At 46.8% G+C, this 21,935-nt stretch overlaps 3 pseudogenes; all 3 read left to right on the top strand.

The window, feature by feature from the left end:
- The first annotated feature begins 4,904 nt into the window (after nucleotides 1-4,904).
- LOC142684820 (5S ribosomal RNA) lies at nucleotides 4,905-5,023 on the top strand (annotated as a pseudogene).
- Nucleotides 5,024-8,855: 3,832 nt separating this feature from the next.
- LOC142710764 (5S ribosomal RNA) lies at nucleotides 8,856-8,974 on the top strand (annotated as a pseudogene).
- A 1,043-nt stretch (nucleotides 8,975-10,017) lies between these two features.
- Nucleotides 10,018-10,136, top strand: LOC142737272 (5S ribosomal RNA; annotated as a pseudogene).
- Nucleotides 10,137-21,935: the final 11,799 nt, after the last annotated feature.

Genomic DNA, 21,935 nt, shown 5'->3' with positions numbered 1-21,935 from the left:
TTTTGTTATTCTGATTAGAATTTGTTTCACAATCAATTAAAAATAAAAATAGACTAAAGCTTTAACCCCTTAATGACCAAGCCAGATTTGTCAAATCTGGTATGTCTGACATTATCAGAGAATAACTCTGTGAAAGTTTTGAATATCCAAGTAATTCTGACATTGTTTTTTCGTCACATGTTGTAATTTATTTTAGTGGTAAAAGTAGACTGATACGATTTGCGGAAATTAATAAAAAAATAGAAAAATGGAAGAAATTTTGTAAAAATTACCATTTTCCCCTATTTGTAACTGCAATATGTCACATATGTACACACATACTGTACAATTTTTTAAATTAAATATATATTTCTATCTCTTTACTCTATTTTGGCAGCACTTTTGAAAAAATAAAATAAATTTTCAGCAATTTAGAGGACTTACAAATTGAATAATAATTTTATACATTTTGAAGTACATTTTGTTTTCTTGCACCAAGCCAGGTTTTCAGAGGCTCATAGGTCTCAGAGTGATGGAAACCCCCACAAATGACCCCATTTAGAAAACTAGACCCCTTAAGGTATTTACCTAAGGGTATAGTAAGTATTTTGACCCCACAGTTTTTTGCTAAATTTAATACATAGCAGGTGAAAAAAAAAAAATTTCACTTTTTTTCATAAAAGTATCAGTTTGAAGACCAATTTCTTTGTAAAGCGACCATGAGAATGAAGAAACACACCCCAAAATCTATCACCCTGTTTCTCCTGTTTTCAAAAATACCCACATTGTGGCCCTAATGCGCTGCCTGGACACACGGCAGGACCCAAAAGGAAGGGAGCACCCGGAGGCTTTCAGGACTAATATTTTGCTTGAAAATGTTTTAGGCCCCACTGTACATTTGGAGAGGCTTTGAGCTGCCAGAACGATAGAAACTCCCCATAAACGACCCCATTTAGAAAACTAGACCCCATAACGTAATTATTTAGAGGTGTAGAGTATTTTGACCACACAGTTTTTTGCTAAATTTAATGAATAGCAGGTGAAAAAAAAAATAATTTCACTTTTTTCATAAAAGTATTAGTTTAAAGACCGATTTCATTGTAAAGCGAACATGAAAATGAAGAAACACACCCCAAAATCTATCACCCTCTTTCTCCTGTTTTCAAAAATACCCACATTGTGGCCCTAATGCGCTGCCTGGACACACGGCAGGACCCAAAAGGAAGGGAACACCCGGAGGCTTTCAGGACTCATATTTTGCTTGAAAATGTTTTAGGCCCCACTGTACATTTGGAGAGGTTTTGAGCTGCGAGAACGATAGAAACTACCCATAAACGACCCGATTTAGGAAACTAGACCCCATAAGGTATTTATTTAGGGGTATAGTAATTATTTTGACCCCACAGTTCTTTGCTAAATTTAATGCATATCAGGTGAAAAAAATAATAATTTCACTTTTTTCATAAAAGTATTTGTTTGAAGACCGATTTCTTTGTAAAGCGAACATGAAAATGAAGAAACACACCACAAAATCTATCACCCTCTTTCTCCTGTTTTCAAAAATACCCACATTGTGGCCCTAATGCGTTGTTTGGACACACGGCAGGGCCCCAAAGGAAGGGAGCACCCGGAGGCTTTCAGGACTCAAATTTTGCTTGAAAATGTTTTAGGCCCCACTGTACATTTGGAGAAGCTTTGAGCTGCCAGAACGATAGAAACTGCCCATAAACGACCCCATTTCGAAAACTAGACCCCTTAAGGTATTTATCTAGTGGTATAGTTAGCATTTTTTTCTGAAACAACATAGAAATTTTTATTATTTACAAGCAATAACGAAGAAAATGCACCCCAACATTTGTAAAGCAATGTCTCCCGATTACGACAATACCCCATATGTGGTAATAAACTGCTGTTTGGACCCACAGCAGGGCTCAGAAGGGAAGGAGCGCCATTTGGATTTATGATTTTGCTGGAATGGTTTTCGGTGCCATGTCGCATTTGCAATGCACTGGAGGGACCAAAACAGTGGAAACCCACCAAAAGTGACCCCATTTTGGAAAAACCTTCAAGGAATTTTTCTAGGGGTATAGTGAGCATTTACACCCCACGGGTCTTTTGCAGAGTTTATTGGAATTAGGGCGCGAAAATTAATATCAACATTTTTTCCACTAAAATGTTGCATTTTCTCATTTTCACATGGGATAAAGGAGGAAAAAAACAACCATTTTTTATAAAGCAATTTCTCCCGAGTACGGAAATACCCCACATGTGGTCAAAAGTTTTTTCATTAGAAAGGAATTAACCCTTTCAGGACTGATCCATTTTTTGCTTTCATATTTTAGATTTTCACTCCCCGCTTTCCAAGAGCCATAACTTTTTTATTTTTCCATCAATAGAGCGGTGTGAGGGCTTATTTCTTGCGGGAGGAGCTGCAGTTTTTATTGGTACCATTTTTTGGTGCATAAAAAGTGATTCAAAAGTTGTATTACATATTTTTTTTAGAGCGAAGGTGACAAAAAAAAAAATATAGCGATTTTGGCAGTTTCAATTATTACATTTTTTTAAGGTGTTCACTGTGCAAATTAAATAATGGTATATTGTAATAGTTCGGACTTTTACGGACGTAGCGATACCAATTTTGTTCATTTTTTTACATTACTTTAGAAGAAAAATGCGAAAAGGTGTTTTGTTTTTTTAACTTTAAAATAAAAAATTCTCACTACTAATAACTATAATTCTTCTACACATTTTATTAATCAATCCCCTTAGGGGGCTTGATCCAGCGATCATTGGATCACTGGTACAATATACTGCAATTCTAATGTATTGCAGTATATTGTTATTCTTACAGGCTTCTGTAACAGAGCGATCGCTGTTCTTGTCCGTTAGTACTGAGGGGGCCTGCTGTAATACACAGCCGACACCCGCAGCGTATGGAGCGGGCTTAGCACGTGAGCCAGCTCCATACATCAACCGCCGCACCATGACGGGCAATTAAGTCATAGTGCGCAAAGGGGTTAATGCGCAGCGGATGGTTCAAAGTGAAAATTGCAATTTTCCACTGATACGCCATTTTAGTGCATAATATGTTGTTTGTGCCACTGAAGACAAATACCTCATAAAACGTTAAGCGGGTTCTCTCAAGTATGGCGACGCCATATATGTGTGGGCGCAAACTGCTGCTTGGGCACACTGCAGGGCTCAGAAGGGAGGGAGCGCCATTTTGCTTTTGGAGCGCAGATTTTGCTTTGTAGTTTTTCTGTTTTGGGTTTCGCTGGTATTTCAGTTTATAATGTGGGGGCATATGTAATCTGTGCGGCGTACATCAGGGCATAATAAGAGGGTATTATAATGCGGTAAATAAATAATAATTCATAGATATGTGGCCGGTGTCGCACTGAAAAATGGCGCCCGATCTTATCCGCTTTTGGACACTGCACATTTTGCATCGCCATATTCTGAAAGCCAGAACTTTTTTATTTTTTCACCACCGGAGCTGCGTGAGGGCTTATTTGTTGCGGGACAATCTGTCGTTTTCATTGGTACCATTTTGGGGTACATGCCATTTTTTTTGATCACTTTTTATTAAATTTTTTTGCAATCCTGAGCAAAAAACAGGAATTCTGACACCGTTTTTTAGGTTTTCTTTTTGCGGCGCTCACCGTACGCTATAAATTACATTTTTACTTTATTCTGCGTGTTTGTACGATTACGGCGATACCATATGTATATAGGTTTGGTCCTTTTTTTTAGCGTTTGCACAATAAAATGACTTATTTATAAAAAAAAAAAAAATTCTTTGTCACCATATTCTGAGAGACATAATTTTTTTATTTTTTAGTCAAAAAAGCGGTGTAAGGGCTTGTTTTTTGCGGGACGGATAGAAGTTTTTATTGGTACTATTTTTGGGTACATGCGACTTTTTGATCACTTTTTATTCTTTATTTAGGGAGCGGTGGTGACCAAAAAAATTGCGATTCTGTCGTAGTTTTTTATTGATTTTTTTTTGGGGTGTTCATCGTGCGGGAAAAATAACATTATATTTTTATAGTTGGGGTCGTTACGAACGCGGTGATACAAAATATGTGTACTTTTTTAACGTGTTCATTTTTTTTCTATAATAAAAGTCTTATTATAGGAAAAAAAGCATTTAGTGTTTATAGAACTTATAACTTTTATTTTTACACTTTTTTTAAAACATTTTTATTACTTTTTATTACTTTTTTAACTTGTCCCACTAGAGGACACTTAGTCTTGCAGCTTTGATCGCTGCTAGAGTACATTACACTACACACGTAGTGTAATGTACTCTAACTGTCATTGTGACGTGACTGTCACACTGACAGGAAGCAGAGGAGGAACGGCCGGAGGCCGTTCCTCCGAGGCTTCCGTACATGGCAACCCGGAGGTCATTATCTGACCTCCGATTGCCGTGACAAGCATCGGTAGCCCCCACGATCACTTCGTGGGGGCTGCCGATGTGCTTCAAATCACTTAAATGCGGCGACGGCAATCCGTCGCCGCACTTAAGGGGTTAACTGCCGAAAGCAGCGGCGATGGTCCGCTGTCCGGCGAGGCTGATGTCTCAGCTGTCTAGGACAGCTGTCAGCGTGGGTCTTTCACTCTGTGTTTACACAGAGTGACAGTTTGAAATGCGGACGAAAATGAACGTCATGGTGCGGGAACTAGCAGCCGACCATGACGTTCATTTTCGTCCTTGGTCGTTAAGGGGTTAAAAGGTAATGGCCATTCTAAGCTGAAATGTGCCTTTTCTTGTCAAATCGCAGATGAATAACACTTTAAGACCTCGCTAGTACCAGTGTTAGAGACTGTCTGGGAATCCGTGGTGCGGTTGCCTTTTTATTATGGCGTTTAGATTTTGTTTCACAATCGATTAAAAAGGACTATGGATTAATGCAATTAATGTCAATGGCCATTCTAAGCTGAATGTACCTGCTCTCGTCAGATCGCAGAAGTTACACAGCTTAAGGCCTTGCTAGTATCAGTATGGGAGACTGTCAGGGAATCAGTGGTGCGGTTGACTTTTCATTATGTCGTATAGATTTTGTTTCACAATCGATTAAAAGGACTATGGATTAAAGCTTTTAATGTCAATGGCCATTCTAAGCTGAATGTGCCTTCTCTCGTCAGATCGCAGAAGTTACACAGCGTAAGGCCTCGCTAGTACCCTTGTGGGAGACTGTCTGGGAGTCCGTGGTGCGGTTGACTTTTCAATATTTTGTTTAGATTTTGTTTCACAATCGATTAACCCCTATCCGCACCAGGACGTAACTGTACGTCGTTGCAGGAAGTTACTTCCCGCACGAGGACGTACAGTTACTGAGTTAATCCCGGTGCACACTGTCGGCGACAGTGTGCACCGGGAACCAGGAGGTCAGCTGTCGCCGACAGCTGACACTCCCCTCTTGCCGGCCAGCGGTCCTTTGCCGCTGATTTCGGCGCATTAACCCCTTAAATTCGGCGATCGGGTGCAATCGCCGAATTTTAGGGGTTTCTAACATATCGGCAGACCCCCGTCCGAAATCGCGGGGTCTGCCGATAGTTAGTATGGCAAACGGAAGCCAAACAAAGGCTTCCGGGTCTGCCATGGACAGAAGCCCATCAGGACCAACCTTCGGCTGGTCCTGATAGGCTTCCTGTCAGAGTGACAGAAAGTCACTGTGCCGTTCCCGATGCACACTGTCGGCGACAGTGTGCATCGGGAACTTGGAGATCAGCTGTCCCCGACAGCTGACACTCTCCAGTGTTGCCGATCAGCGGCTCATCGCCGCTGATTTCGGCAATTAACCCGTTACATGCGGGGCTCGATTGCGATCTCCGCATGTAGCGGGTTTGTAGCGCTTCAGCAGCCCCCATGCAATCGTGGGGGCTTCTGATGCTTGTGATGGCACCTGGGGGCCAGACAACGGCCCCCAGGTCTGCCATGTATGTCAGCCTATGAGGATTAGCCTCTGCTGATCCTCGTAGACCAACTGTCAGAGTGACTGTGACGTCACACTGACAGTTGGAATACATTACACTACCTAGGTAGTGTAATGTATTCTAGCAGCGATCAGAGCTGCAGGTCAAAAAAAGAAAGTGTAAAAAGTAAAAAAAAAAGTTAATAAACAAAAATATAAAGTGTAAAAAGTAAAATAAAGTTAATAAAAATGTTTTATAAAAGTGTAAAAATAAAAGGTTTTGTTTTCCTATAATAAGTCATTTATTATAGGGAAAAAATGAAAACGTTAAAAAAAAGTACACATATTTGGTATCGCCGCGTTCGTAACGACCCAATCTATGAAACTATAATGTTAATTTTTCCGCACGGTGAACGCCGCAAACAAAATAAACTGAAAACGGTCAGCATCGCTATTTTTTGGTCACCACCCCTCCCAAGATATAGAATAAAAAGTGATCAAAAAGTTGCATTTACCCCAAAATGGTACCAATGAAAACTACAACCCGTCCCGCAAAAAACAAGACCTCCCACAGCTTTTTTGACGAAAAAATAATAAAGTTACGGCTCAGAATAGCGTGTCCCAGAAAATAAATTATTTTATAGAAACTTCATTTTATTGTGCAAACGCTGCAAAACTTAAAAAAAACTATACACATATGGTATCGGCGTAATCGTACCGACCGGCAGAATAAATTAAAACGTAATTTATTGCGCACGGTGAACGCTGTAATAAATAAAGAATTTAAAGCGCCAAAATCGCTGTTTTTTGGTCACCCTAGCTCTAAAAAAGATCCTGAGGGGCCAAAATGCTCACTATACCCCTAGAAAAATTCCTTGAGGGGTGTAGATTCCAAAATAGGGTGACTTTTGGGGGGTTTCCACTGTTTTGGTCCCTCCGGGGCGTTGCAAACCCGACATGGCACTGAAAACCAATCCAGCAAAATCTGCTTCAAAAAATCCAAAAGGCGCTCCCTCCCTTCTGAGCCCTGCTGTGGGTCCAAACATCAGTTTACGACCACATATGGGGTATTGGCGTAATCGGGAGAAATTGCTTTACAAATGTTGGGCGGCTTTTTCTCCTTTATTCCTTGTAAAAATGAAAAAATTCTATGTTTCCACAGAAAAATAGGTGATTTTCATCTTCACAGACTAATTCCACTAAAGTCTGCAAAAAAACTGTGGGGTCAAAATGCTAACTATACCCCTAGAAAAATGCCTTGAGGGGTGTAGTTTCCAAAATGGGGTCACTTTGGGGGGGTTTCGGCTGTTTAGGTACCACAAGACCTCCTCAAACCTGACATGGTGCCTAAAATATATTCCTAAAAAAAGGAGGCCCCGAAATCCACTAGGTGCTCCTTTGCTTCTGAGGCCTGTGTTTCAGTCCATTACCATACTAGGGCCACATGTTGGATATTTCTAAAATCTGCAGAATCTGGGCAATAAATATTGAGTTGCGTTTCTCTGGTAAAACCTTCTGTGTTACAGATTTTTTTTTATTACAAATGAATTTCGGCAAAAAAAATGAAATTTGTAAATTTCACCTCTACTTTGCCTTAATTCCTGTGAAACGCCTAAAGGGTTAAAATATTTTCTGAATGTGGTTTTGAATACCTTGAGGGGTACAGTTTTCAAAATGGGGTGATTTATGGGGACTTTCTAATATATAAGGCCCTCAAAGCAACTTCAGAACTGAACTGGTCCCTGAAAAAATAGCCTTTTGAAATTTTATTGAAAATATGAGAAATTGCTGCTAAAGTTCTAAGCCTCGTAACGTCCTCGAAAAATAAAAGTACGTGAAAAAAAATGATGCAAACATAAAGTAGACATATAGGAAATGGTAACTAGTAACTATTTTGTGTGGTATTACTATCTGTTTCACAAGCAAATACATTTAAGTTTAGAAAAATGCAAATTTTTGCAAATTTTTGCTAAAATTTGAAGTTTTTCACAAATAAATATTGAATTTATCGACCAAATTTTTTCACTAACATAAAGTACAATATGTCACGAGAAAACAATCTCAGAATCGCTTGGATAGGTAAAAGCATTCCGGAGTTATTACCACATAAAGTGACACATGTCAGATTTGAAAAAATAGGCTGTGTCCTGAAGGCCAAAACAGGCTGTGTCCTAAAGGGGTTAAAAAGGACTATGGATTAAAGCATTTAATGTCATTGACTATTCTTAGCTGAATGTGCCCACTCTTTTTAAATCGCAGAAGTTACACAGCTTAATGCCTCGCTAGTACCAGTGTGGGAGACTGTCTGGGAATCCGTGCTGCAGTTGATTTTTTATTATGTCGCTTAGATTTTGTTTCACAATCGATTAAACACGACTATGGATTAAAGAATTTACTGTCAATGGCCATTCAAAGCTGAATGTGCCTGCTCTCGTCAGATCGCAGAAGTTACACTGCTTAACGCCTCGCTAGTACCAGTGTGGGAGACTGTCTTTGAATCCGTGGTGCGGTTGACTTTTTATTATGTCGTTTAAATTTTGTTTCACAATCGATTAAAAAGGACTATGGATTAAAGCATTTAATGTCAATGGCCATTCTAAGCTGAATGTGCCTGCTCTCGTCAGATTGCAGAAGTTACATAGCTTAAGGTCTCGCTAGTACCAGTGTGGGAGACTGTTTGGGAATCCGTGATGCGGATGACTTATTATTATGTCGTTTAGATTTTATTTCACATTCGATTAAAAATGACTATGGATTAAAGCATTTAATGTCAATGGCCATTCTAAGCTGAATGTGCCTGCTCTCGTCAGATTGCAGAAGTTACATAGCTTAAGGTCTCGCTAGTACCAGTGTGGGAGACTGTTTGGGAATCCGTGATGCGGATGACATTTTATTATGTCGTTTAGCTTTTATTTCACATTCGATTAAAAAGGATTATGGATTAAAGCATTTAATGTCAATGGCCATTCTAAGCTGAATGTGCCTGCTCTCGTCAGATCGTGTAAGTTACACAGCTTAAGGCCTCGCTAGTACCACTGTGGGAGACTGTCTGGGAATCCGTGGTGCGGTTGACTTTTTATTATGTCGTTTAGATTTTGTTTCACAATCGATTAAAAAGGACTATGGATTAAAGCATTTCATGTCAATGGCTGTTCTAAGCTGAATGTGCCTGCTCTCGTCAGATCGCAGAAGTTACACAGCTTAAGGCCTCGCTTCGTTACTTGCGCGCTGACTGTCGTATTGTTAGCATGAAGCAAAGAGATGAGTACTGGATAGCCACACTTTTAGACCCTCGGTATAAAGCCAGAATGGGGGAGTTTTTTGCGCCTTCCGAGAGGGAGGCAAAATTGGCTTATTATCGAGAGAAGCTATGCAGCCAGCTTGTCACGGCTTTCAAACGGCAAACACCTGCTGCAAGCATGTCTGACCGGGGGGCCACTCTCCGCTCCCCACTGTCTCATCGTTCCACCGTTTCTGGCAGAGCTACCTCTGCAATAGGCGGCAGCCAAGGCAGCAGCGGCAGCAGCACCAGCAGTACTATTGATTAAAGCGTTTAATGTCAATGGCCATTCTAAGCTGAATGTGCCTGCTCTCGTCAAATCGCGTAAGTTACACAGCTTAAGGCCTTGCTAGTACCAGTGTGGGAGACTGTCTTGTAATCCGTGGTGCGGTTAACTTATTATTATGTCATTTAGCTTTTGTTTCACAATCGATTAAAAAAGGACTATGGACTAAAGCTATAGATGTCAATGGCCATTCTAAGCTAAATGTGCCTGATCTCGTCAGATCCCAGTAGTTACACGGCGTAAAGCCTTGCTAGTACCAGTGTGGGATTCTGTCTGGGAATCCACGGTGCTGTTGACCTACTGCTTTGTCATTTAGATTTTGTTTCACAATCGATTAAAAAAAGCCGTGGGCTAAATTTTTAACAGTCAATGGCGATTCTAAGCTGAGTTTGCCTGCTCTCGTCAGATTGCAGAAGTTACACAGATTACGAACTCGCTAGTACCAGTGTGGGAGACTGTCTGGGAATCCATGGTGCAGTTGAGATTTTATTATGTCGTTTAGATTTTGTTTCACAATCGATTAAAAAGTACTATGGATTAAAGCATTTATTGTCAATGGCAATTCTAAGCTGAATGTGCCTGCTCTCATCAGAACGCAGAAGTTACACAGCTTAAGGCCTCGCTAGTACCAGTGTGGGAGACTGTCTGGGAATCTGTGGTGCAGTTGCCTTTTTATTATGTTGTTTAGATTTTTTTTCACAATCGATTAAAAAGGACTATGTATTAAAGCAATAAACAGCAATGGCGATTCTAAGATGAATGTTCCTGCTCTCGTCAGATTGCAGAAGTTACATAGCTTAAGGCCTCACCAGTACCAGTGTGGGAGACTGGCTGGGAATCCGTGGTGCGGTTGACTTTTTATTATGTCGTTTAGATTTTTTTCAGAATCGATTAAAAATGACTATGGATTAAAGCATTTAATGTCAATGGACGATCTAAGCTGAAAGTGCCTACTCTCGTCAGATCGCAGAAGAATAATATTTTAAAACCTCGCTAGTACCAGTGTGGGAGACTGTCTGGGAATCCGTGGTGCGGTTGACTTTTTATTGTCGTTTAGATTTTTTTTCACAATCGATTAAATAGGACTATGAATTAAAGCATTTAATGTCAATGGCCATGACCTGCCTAGGTAGAGTCGTGTGTTAACCTTAAACCATACTATCCCCCACCCCCATTTAGTAACGACACATGACACCGAGGTTGGATGTGAAATGGCCACAGCAGCCGTTTATTAATTTCACAGTTTTATAAAAACAATTTAAATCCGAAACATTCGGATAACTAGTTAGGAATCCACCAGAGAATTCCTCCTAATAATTCACATGACCCAACATGGGTCAGAATCATAAATAACAATTAAACGTTAACATTAACCCGAGCAGAGGAAGTCCTTGAAGCCCCTTCAGATGTTCCTTTCAAGAACACACCGAATTAGCCATCTGCAAACCACTAATTACCTCCAGCCGTAAACCAGCTCGGAAGCACCGTTCACCTCTGCAGATGGCTCCAACCACTAGAAGTCCACTTCAAGGGGATAACACCCGATGAAGCCCTCAAGTGATATACCGACCACTAGAAGTCCACTTCAAAGGGATAACACCCGATGAAGCCTTCAAGTGACATACCTTCTACCAGAAGACCACTTCAAAGGGATAACACCCGATGAAGTCTTCAACCATGTACCTTTTTTGGGGGACGCATACCCCCGATGCGACCCCCCCACCATTTTGTACTGACTGGCCTCAAGGACTCCCCCCGCCAGCTGCCATGACAACAGAACCTACTCCGGAAAAAAGAAAAACATGTTAAATAAGCACACAAAATAAAACACAACGCTCGTAGACAGACGTACATAAGACCTAAGGAGTAACAAAACAAGGGTGGGAGGGTGGGAGCTTTGCTTACTGTGTGTTACTCCTCCCGCTGCTTCCGGCTCAATGCCGAGAAACAGCGGGAAGCGCAGTAACGGCCCCCCGTCCCCCTTAACTCCTCCCCGTCCCTCCTTCAGCTCCTTCAACTTTCCCTCACCTCGTAACATTAACCCTTTCCCTACCAGGACGGTCATGTCGGCTTCCCTTAAGCCTGCAGCTGCGTCCAGCCTCTTCTTGACCTGCCTAGGTAGAGTCGTGTGTTAACCTTAAACCATACTATCCCCCACCCCCATTTAGTAACGACACATGACACCGAGGTTGGATGTGAAATGGCCACAGCAGCCGTTTATTAATTTCACAGTTTTATAAAAACAATTTAAATCCGAAACATTCGGATAACTAGTTAGGAATCCACCAGAGAATTCCTCCTAATAATTCACATGACCCAACATGGGTCAGAATCATAAATAACAATTAAACGTTAACATTAACCCGAGCAGAGGAAGTCCTTGAAGCCCCTTCAGATGTTCCTTTCAAGAACACACCGAATTAGCCATCTGCAAACCACTAATTACCTCCAGCCGTAAACCAGCTCGGAAGCACCGTTCACCTCTGCAGATGGCTCCAACCACTAGAAGTCCACTTCAAGGGGATAACACCCGATGAAGCCCTCAAGTGATATACCGACCACTAGAAGTCCACTTCAAAGGGATAACACCCGATGAAGCCTTCAAGTGACATACCTTCTACCAGAAGACCACTTCAAAGGGATAACACCCGATGAAGTCTTCAACCATGTACCTTTTTTGGGGGACGCATACCCCCGATGCGACCCCCCCACCATTTTGTACTGACTGGCCTCAAGGACTCCCCCCGCCACCGCGAAACAGGCCTTGACCACCTTAAGCCTGTGAGTTCCTCCACACCACCACCGCCCTTTCTATGCCTTCTGCTATAGCCAAGCTCCAAATATCAATGCCAACCTCGGTCAGATGAACCCCGTCACTCCTCCAGAAATTCCCCAATCCTGACTCCAAATCCCTATGCCTCACGCAAATGCCCCCGTTCTTCGCCACAAAACGGGACACCGCCCGGTTAACCTTTATCCGAGCCTTATTGACTCTCTCCACCGATCTAGCTAACCGCCAATGCTTCCTTGGGACTATGTCCGACCACACTACCACCAACTTGGGATAAGATACCCACAAACACAACAAATCATGTTTGATATCCCGCACCAACTCACGAAAAGGGCGGACTCCTAAGTCATTCCCACCCACGTGCAACACTAAAACCTCCGGAACCCTATCAAGCCGCACATATGTCTGGAATTCCGCCAACACCCTGTTCCACGACATACCTCTAAACCCCAGCCAATGCACAACCGCATCCTGTCGCGGAATGCGCAACTGGCGACCATCCGGGCGGACGTCCGCCCTCAAAGCCCCCCAGTGCACGTACGAATGACCCATCAACCACACCAGACAAGGAGGCGAATCTGAAACGGAAAACACAGTTAGGCACCACCATATAACATTTGCAAGCATAAACAACAAAATTACAACATATGGGGGCGGACATAGGACTTAAACCTTTTAGACTCCCAACGACCAATACGCCTCACCCCCTCATCATCCAACCCCCAGCGCCCTGCTTCCGTTGCTGCGCCAATCCGGAAGGAATGAGATGAATATGAGCCTGCCGCAACCCCAACCGCCGTCAAACATTTTTTAAAAACAGCTCCAAACTGAAACCTGGACAAGAACGACCCGTCCACATGACGTAACAAAGGCAAATCTGGAGACCCCCTGTTTTTTGTAAAACCCCGCATGCACTCTACTGGGCACATGACCGACCCCGGGAGAGCGAACAAAACTATCAGTTTTCCCTTCCCTAATTGGTCAGTTTTTGATCTACGCAACCATACCTCCAACCGATCTGCAAAAAGGCTCACCTCCCCAGATCTCAGCCCCCCTGCCTGTTTAGTACTTGGCGACACCAACTCACCTATTCTAAATGCTCCGAAGAACGCCAACGAGAAAGCCAACCGAAACAAATCCACCCAGGCATCCCCTAACCAATACAAAAGTGCCACCAACCTGTCTCTATCCGTATTGACATCACCCAACTCTCTTACCCACTCCTCCCACTGCCTCCAACAAGCAGCATAAGCCCTCCACGTCGTGCGCGCCAAAGACCTTTGTAACAGCTGCTCTACGGGACCGATACCAGATCCCATAGATGATCCGGACAAGCCAAACCGAGACGTTCCGCTCCCGGGGCCAATTGCCGAAACCGGTCCCACTGCGAGCGAGAAAGAGCATCAGCAACACAATTCCGTACACCCGGGACATGCACCGCCACCACCCACGCGTTCAACGACAAACACACCAACACTAAATGTCGCAACAATTGAACTACCGGAGGAGAGGACGCCGTGATGTTATTAATGGCAAGCACCACCCCCATGTTGTCGCAGTAAAAACGGACCTTCTTATCCCTGAGCCTGTCCCCCCAAATGGTAGCCGCCACCACGATGGGAAACAGCTCGAGCAGGGCCAGATTCCGCGTCAATCCACTGGACACCCAGCTAGCCGGCCATTGACCTGCGCACCACGGACCTCCCCCGTAAGCTCCAAAGCCACCCGCCCCAGCCGCATCCGTGAAAATATTCAGATCACTCGTATCCTGCGCTGGGGCCATCCATAGCGAGCGACCATTGTACTGGCCCAAGAAGTCATCCCAAACCTGAAGATCAGCTCGGTGCTCCTCCTTGAGCCTCACAAAATGATGCGGCGCCCGCACTCCCGCCGTTGCCGCCGCCAACCTTCTACCAAACACCCTCCCCATCGGCATAATCCGGCAGGCGAAATTCAACTTCCCCAGCAGCGACTGAAGCTCCCTCAGCGACATTTTCTTCCTTCTACAAGCCCGTCGCACCTCCAGCCTCAAAGCACCCAACTTATCCGCCGGGAGCCGACACTCCATTGCCACCGAGTCAATTTCGATTCCCAAGAAACAAATCGTCGCTACCGGGCCCTCCGTTTTTTCCGGCGCCAAAGGGATCCCAAAATCCCTCGCCACCTTCTGCAGGGCATGAAGCAAGTTACCGCAAACCGGCGAACCCCCCGGGCCAACGCACAAAAAATCATCTAAGTAATGGATCAACGAATCGACCCCGGATACTCCCCTCGTTACCCACTCCACGAAGCTACTAAACGCCTCGAAGTATGCACAAGAAAGAGAACACCCCATCGGAAGGCACCGATCCACGTAAAAGGCCCCATTCCAAAAACAACCCAACAGCCGTTGGCTTTCTGGATGCACCGGCAACAACCTGAACGCCGCCTCGATGTCGGTTTTTGCTAGCAGCGCCCCCGGACCCGCAGCCCGCACTAACCCCACCGCCTTATCGAATGAGGTATAAACTACGGAACACAACTCGTGATCAATCCCGTCATTTACCGACGAACCTTTGGGATACGATAAATGTTGAATCAAACGAAACTTTCCGGGCTCGCGTTTAGGGACAATACCCAGAGGGGACACAACTAAATCTTTCACCGGCGACTCCACAAATGGCCCCGACATGCGCCCCAACGAAACTTCTTTTAACAACTTTTCCGACACGACTTCCGCATGCAAGTAAGCCGATTTTAAATTTCTCCGCGTAACCGGAACCTCATAAGGAGGCGGAGGAATAACAAAACCAACACTAAACCCTTCATAAAGCAACTTAGCTGCCGCCCTATCCGGATACTCATTTAGATAAGGGGCCATCCTTTCCACCCTCACCGGCGACACCCCCTTGACCAGCCCCCTGCTGGTTCCCGGACCTCTTTTTCCGCAGACATTTTGCCGCCCCGTGTGATGCACCATTACACTCGGAGCACACGTGCTTGAACTTGCACGTGGCCCCAAACTTGCACTGGCCTTCATTGAATTGCCAGCAAAACCCCGCCTTTCCCCCGCCGCTTGGTCCACTCTGACTAGACTGGCCTCCCTGACCACCGCTCCCGGGAAAGGGCTGCCTAACCGGAGCCGTAACCCGTAACCAGAGAGCAATATCCTTCTGGTCCCACCGAATCGCCGGCCGAACCGCCTTCCGCTGACGGAATTGCTCATCATATCGCAGCCACGCCTGACCCCCATACGCCCTATGAGCCTCCCCAATAGCATCAAAATAACAAAATAACGCCGAACAATTTTCCGGCGCCTTTTCCCCTATCAAACTAGCCAATATGGCGAACGCCTGCGACCAATTAACGAACGTCTGCGGGATAAGCCTATACCGCCGCCGTTCCTCCTCGTCCTTTTTACTCTCATCCCGCTTGCTCTTATCCAAATTGAATTTAGCCAGCGGCAAGAGAGAAAAAATTTCAACATATTCATCTTTCCAGATCCGATCACGCACCTCCTGCTTTAAATGCGCCCCCAACGGACCCTCAAAACAAACATACACCTCCCCCCGAGCACGATCGTCCATGCGCACTCGATCGCCGTCCTTCTGTGCCTCAGTCTGCACCGACACCGCGCCCGCCTCTCTAACCGCCACCACAGGACGCGCCTGCAACGATCCCACGTCCATGGGGCCTTCCCAAACTACCGCAGGGGACACTTCCGTTACTACCGGCGCCGCGGCCCTATCCAGGCGCCCCACCAGCTCCCGTAAGCAACCCACTAACTCTGCCATACCCGCTCCGGCGCGCCCGCCCGCGCCACTACCGGCCCCCGATGCTATGCTAGCAGCCCCCCCGCCGACACCCGACATAAAAATCGCTGGATAAGACAATAATGGAGTTATACACTCACCGGGCTGCACAGGCGCTGTGTTCCCGTCAGCCGGACCATCCTGACCTCGACGATAGACGTCCAGTTCACCTTCCTCCAGTTCTTCTCTCGCCGACGACTGTCCCTCCCAACGACATCTTCGAAAAGGGGATGAGGACGCGCTGACCGATGGGCCGGCAACCTGCCGCCCGACCGCCGGGACCCAGACTTCCGACCGGACCTGTTGCCTCGACGTCGCTGCAGATCTAGTCGTCCGTCTAGACGATCCTGACGAAGCCTGCCCCCTGGCCGGAACATCACCATGCGGGGCGGCCGTACCTTGCTCTCGACATCTTCCATCTGATGGGGGAGGGGTGACAGGGAGCCCAGCCTGCGACTCCCTGCTTACCGCCGGACCCCGGCGCGGCCTGGGATTCCTGCCAGGACGCAGGGCCTGGGAAGGGGCGGTCCTCCCAGCTGCCTGGCCTGCAGCGTCCGGGATCGGGCTCCCTCTGCGACGCCGTGTCCGCGGGACTACCTCCGGACTAAGGCGCTCTGGAGGTCGGGACCGCCGAGAGGGACGGGTCGACACAGCCTGCATCGCCGTCACCCCTGCCACCGCTCTCTGCCTGCCCAGCGCAGGAGCGGTTGTTGCCGACTCCCCCCCCGCCGCCATAGCCATGCTCGTAGGGGGGCCGGGGGAGGGGAGCCTGTCCCTTGCAACGGACCCCGAACGCCGTGCCCGACGTGGCGAAACGGCGTCCGGGATCCGCGTTAATGCAGCCACGGTCTCCTCCAGCCATCCGGGACCGTGGTGCACAGCAGCGGCACGCAGCCGCTCTAAAATCAGGGCCTCTGCCATCACTAAAAACCGGGCAACGGGGAGCTTTGCTTACTGTGTGTTACTCCTCCCGCTGCTTCCGGCTCAATGCCGAGAAACAGCGGGAAGCGCAGTAACGGCCCCCCGTCCCCCTTAACTCCTCCCCGTCCCTCCTTCAGCTCCTTCAACTTTCCCTCACCTCGTAACATTAACCCTTTCCCTACCAGGACGGTCATGTCGGCTTCCCTTAAGCCTGCAGCTGCGTCCAGCCTCTTCTTTCTAAGCTGAATGTGCCTGCTCTCGTCAGAACACAGAAGTTACACAGCTTAAGGCCTCACTAGTACCAGTGTGGGAGACTGTCTGGGAATCCGTGATGCGGTTGCCTCTTTATTATGTCGTTTAGATTTTATTTCACAATCGATTAAAAAGTACTATGTATTAAAGCATTAAACAGCAATGGCGATTCTAAGATGAATGTGCCTGCTCTCGTCAGATCGCAGAAGTTACATAGCTTAAGGCCTCACCAGTACCAGTACCAGTGTGGGAGACTGTCTGGGAATCCGTGGTGCGGTTGACTTTTTATTATGTTGTTTAGATTTTTTTTCACAATCGATAAAAAAGGACTATGGATTAAAGCATTTAATGTCAATGGCCGATCTAAGCTGAAACTGCCTGCTCTCGTCAGATCGCAGAAGAATAACATTTTAAGACCTCGCTAGTACCAGTGTGGGAGACTGTCTGGGAATCCGTGGTGCGGTTGACTTTTTATTATTTCGTTTAGATTTTTTTTCACAATCGATTAAATAGGACTATGAATTAAAGCATTTAATGTCAATGGCCATTCTAAGCTGAATGTGCCTGCTCTCGTCAGATCGCAGAAGTTACACAGCTTAAGGCCTCGCTTCGTTACTTGCACGCTGACTGTCGTATTGTTAGCATGAAGCAAAGAGATGAGTACTGGATAGCCACACTTTTAGACCCTCGGTATAAAGCCAGAATGGGGGAGTTCTTTGCGCCTTCCGAGAGGGAGGCAAAATTGGCTTATTATCGAGAGAAGCTATGCAGCCAGCTTGTCACGGCTTTCAAACGGCAAACACCTGCTGCAAGCATGTCTGACCGGGGGGCCACTCTCCGCTCCCCACTGTCTCATCGTTCCACCGTTTCTGGCAGAGCTACCTCTGCAATAGGCGGCAGCCAAGGCAGCAGCGGCAGCAGCACCAGCAGTACTATGGATTAAAGCATTTAATGTCAATGGCCATTCTAAGCTGAATTTGCCTGCTCTCGTCAAATCGCGTAAGTTACACAGCTTAAGGCCTCGCTAGTACCACTGTGGGAGACTGTCTGGGAGTCCGTGGTGTGGTTGACTTTTTATTATGTCGTTTAGATTTTGTTTCACAATCGATTAAAAAGGACTATGGATTAAAGCATTTCATGTCAATGGCCACTCTCCGCTCCCCACTGTCTCATCGTTCCACCGCCTCTGGCAGAGCTACCTCTGCAATAGGCGGCAGCCAATTCAGTTTGGAAAATATGATGACAACATTTTTACATCCAATACCCCGACCTGACACACATCGTAGTCACCAAAGGGATGTTCACCATCACCAGGTGCAGCACCTAAACAACCAGGTTCACTCGTACCTGGACTGTGCCCTTTCTCCGTCAGAAATGCTGATCCCAGACCCCATGGACTTCTGGGTCAGCAGATTGGATCATTGGCAAGAACTGGCCCAGTTTGCCATGGGTGTACTGTCTTGTCCACCCTCCAGTGTAGCGTCAGAGAGGGTATTCAGCGCGGCAGGGGGCTTCGTCACCCCTAAGCGAACAAGATTGTCCGCCAACAGCTTGGAAAATCTCACGTTTCTGAAAATGAATCAAGCGTAGATCGGTGAGAATTTTAAAACCCCTGTGCCTGATGCCACTGATTAGATCTGACATTGCTGCTGCTGCTGCCGCTGCCGCCTGCTACTGCCGCCTGCTACTACGGGATTCTGTCCTGTCCACTCTTTTTTAATGTGCCGCTGTTGGTGCTGCTACTACTTCTACCACCAATCCACCCCAGTACCGTCTGCTACAAGCAGGCCTGCCCCACCACAGGGCTTTGTCCTGTGATTGTCCAGTCTCTTTTTTTAATGTGCTGCTACTACTACTACCACCCTTGCTATCCGTTGGCTACCTCTACTACCACCAATACACCTCCACTGCCGTCTGCTACAAGCAGGCCTGAGGCCTGCCCCACCAAAGGGCTTTGTCCTGTGACTGTCCAGTCTCTTTTTTTAATGTGATGCTACTGCTACTGCTACTACCACCCTTACTGTCTGTGTTGGCTACCTCTACCACCAATACACCTCCACTGCCGTCTGCTACAAGCAGGCCTGAGGCCTGCCCCACCATAGGGCTTTGTCCTGTGACTGTCCAGTCTCTTTTTTTAATGTGCTGCTACTGCTACTACTACTACCACCCTTGCTGTCCGTTGGCTACCTCTACTACCACCAATACACCTCTATTGCCGTCTGCTACAAGCAGTCCTGAGGCCTGCCCCACCAGAGGGCTTTGTCCTGTGACTGTCCAGTCTCTTTTTTTAATGTGCTGCTGCTACTACTACTACCACCCTTGCTGTCTGTGTTGGCTAGTCTACATCTACTACCACCAATACACCTCCACTGCCACCCGTCTGCTACAAGCAGGCCTGAGGCCTGCCCCACCAGAGGGCTTTGTCCTGTGACTGTCCAGTATTTTTTTTTAATGTGCTGCTACTGCTACTACCACCCTTGCTGTCTGTCTTGGCTACCTCTACCACCAATACACCTCCACTGCCGTCTGCTACAAGCAGGCCTGAGGCCTGTCCCACCAGAGGGCTTTGTCCTGTGACTGTCCAGTCTCTTTTTTTAATGTGCTGCTACTGCTACTACTACTACCACCCTTGCTGTCCGTTGGCTACCTCTACTACCACCAATACACCTCCACTGCCGTCTGCTACAAGCAGGCCTGAGGCCTGCCCCACCAGAGGGCTTTGTCCTGTGACTGTCCAGTCTCTTTTTTTAATGTGCTGCTACTGCTACTACTACTACCACCCTTGCTGTCCGTTGGCTACCTCTACTACCACCAATACACCTCCACTGCCACCCGTCTGCTACAAGCAGGCCTGCCCCACCACAGGGCTTTGTCCTGTGACTGTCGTCCAGTCTCTTTTTTTAATGTGCTGCTACTACTACTACCACCCTTGCTGTCTGTGTTGGCTACCTCTACCACCAATACACCTCCACTGCCGTCTGCTACAAGCATGCCTGAGGCCTGCCCCACCAGAGGGCTTTGTCCTGTGACTGTCCAGTCTCTTTTTTTAATGTGCTGCTACTGCTACTACTACTACCACCCTTGCTGTCCGTTGGCTAAATCTACTACCACCAATACACCTCCACTGCCACCCGTCTGCTACAAGCAGGCCTGCCCCACCACAGGGCTTTGTCCTGTGACTGTCGTCCAGTCTCTTTTTTTAATGTGCTGCTGCTACTACTACTACTACCACCCTTGCTGTCTGTGTTGGCTAGTCTACCTCTACTACCACCAATACACCTCCACTGCCACCCGTCTGCTACAAGAAGGCCTGCCCCACCAGAGGGCTTTGTCTTGTGACTGTCCAGTTTCTTTTTTTAATGTGCTGCTACTGCTACTGCTACTACCACCCTTACTGTCTGTGTTGGCTACCTCTACCACCAATACACCTCCACTGCCGTCTGCTACAAGCAGGCCTGAGGCCTGCCCCACCAGAGGGCTTTGTCCTGTGACTGTCCAGTCTCTTTTTTTAATGTGCTGCTACTGCTACTACTACTACCACCCTTGCTGTCCGTTGGCTACCTCTACTACCACCAATACACCTCTACTGCCGTCTGCTACAAGCAGTCCTGAGGCCTGCCCCACCAGAGGGCTTTGTCCTGTGACTGTCCAGTCTCTTTTTTTAATGTGCTGCTACTGCTACTACTACTACCACCCTTGCTGTCCGTTGGCTACCTCTACTACCACCAATACACCTCCACTGCCACCCGTCTGCTACAAGCAGGCCTGCCCCACCACAGGGCTTTGTCCTGTGACTGTCGTCCAGTCTCTTTTTTTAATGTGCTGCTGCTACTACTACTACCACCCTTGCTGTCTGTGTTGGCTAGTCTACATCTACTACCACCAATACACCTCCACTGCCACCCGTCTGCTACAAGCAGGCCTGAGGCCTGCCCCACCAGAGGGCTTTGTCCTGTGACTGTCCAGTTTCTTTTTTTAATGTGCTGCTACTGCTACTACTACTACTACCACCCTTGCTGTCCGTTGGCTACCTCTACTACCACCAATACACCTCCACTGCGGTCTGCTACAAGCAGGCCTGAGGCCTGCCCCACCAGAGGGCTTTGTCCTGTGACTGTCCAGTATCTTTTTTTAATGTGCTGCTACTGCTACTACCACCCTTGCTGTCTGTGTTGGCTACCTCTACCACCAATACACCTCCACTGCCGTCTGCTACAAGCAGGCCTGAGGCCTGCCCCACCAGAGGGCTTTGTCCTGTGACTGTCCAGTTTCTTTTTTTAATGTGCTGCTACTGCTACTACTACTACTACCACCCTTGCTGTCCGTTGGCTACCTCTACTACCACCAATACACCTCCACTGCGGTCTGCTACAAGCAGGCCTGAGGCCTGCCCCACCAGAGGGCTTTGTCCTGTGACTGTCCAGTCTCTTTTTTTAATGTGCTGCTACTGCTACTACTACTACCACCCTTGCTGTCCGTTGGCTACCTCTACTACCACCAATACACCTCCACTGCCACCCGTCTGCTACAAGCAGGCCTGCCCCACCACAGGGCTTTGTCCTGTGACTGTCGTCCAGTCTCTTTTTTTAATGTGCTGCTACTACTACTACCACCCTTGCTGTCTGTGTTGGCTACCTCTACCACCAATACACCTCCACTGCCGTCTGCTACAAGCATGCCTGAGGCCTGCCCCACCAGAGGGCTTTGTTCTGTG

This window comes from Rhinoderma darwinii, chromosome 1, assembly GCF_050947455.1.
Source record: "Rhinoderma darwinii isolate aRhiDar2 chromosome 1, aRhiDar2.hap1, whole genome shotgun sequence".
NCBI classification, from domain to species: domain Eukaryota; kingdom Metazoa; phylum Chordata; class Amphibia; order Anura; family Rhinodermatidae; genus Rhinoderma; species Rhinoderma darwinii.
The sequence above is the reverse complement of the archived record's forward strand: the minus strand, read 5'-3'. Positions and strand labels throughout refer to the sequence as shown.